Source organism: Hippocampus comes, unplaced genomic scaffold (genome assembly GCF_001891065.2).
Source record: "Hippocampus comes isolate QL1 unplaced genomic scaffold, H_comes_QL1_v1.1 C16551274, whole genome shotgun sequence".
Taxonomy (NCBI): Eukaryota; Metazoa; Chordata; class Actinopteri; order Syngnathiformes; family Syngnathidae; genus Hippocampus; species Hippocampus comes.
In genome coordinates this window covers 1-530 of record NW_017834083.1, presented here as the reverse complement: position 1 = coordinate 530, position 530 = coordinate 1, and the positions used below count along the sequence as shown (strand labels likewise).

General features: G+C 47.0%; 1 long non-coding RNA gene across 1 annotated transcript; it reads right to left on the bottom strand.

Annotated features, from left to right (window-relative positions):
- Nucleotides 1-91: 91 nt before the first annotated feature.
- On the bottom strand, nucleotides 92-498 carry LOC109508725 (uncharacterized). The gene is made up of 2 exons (XR_002166753.1): nucleotides 271-498; nucleotides 92-186 (listed from the first exon to the last, which is right to left on the bottom strand). It is a non-coding gene; the product is annotated as an uncharacterized LOC109508725 (long non-coding RNA).
- Between the last annotated feature and the right edge of the window lie 32 nt (nucleotides 499-530).

Sequence of the window (530 nt, the reverse complement as noted above, 5' to 3'; positions counted from 1 at the left end):
ACACACACACACACACACACACACAAAATAAATCCACATTGCTCTTTAAGTAACCCCAGAAATAATCACAACGTTTCTCTCCTTGACAGACCCGTATCTCAGCTCGAGTTCTGTTGTGAAAAAGCTGGCCTATCATGGAGAAGTCTGTTCCCACCATGCTGATCGCCAGGAAGAACATGTCTGTCTCTGCAAGAATAAGGAGACATGGAAAAGCAAGATATGAGATGCATCAATTTTTGGCTTGGCAAGACAGTGTGGTGTTGTCCGAACCTTCCCTGGTCCAGGGCTTGCAGTAGGTGGACGCCCTAAAACTGGAGTAAGTGGTGGTGGAGCCGCGCTCAAAGATGGGGTCTCGGTCCTCGGCTGGGTTCGGTCCTTTGGCTCGCTGGACCTCCACGGTCAAGCTGAGACACACAAGCACTCACAATTTACTGTACAGTGAATCCCATTTATCGTGGTGGAGATGAGCCAGATTCATCAGCAATAGATGAAAATCCACAATAGACCATGTTTAAAAAAAACAACAACAA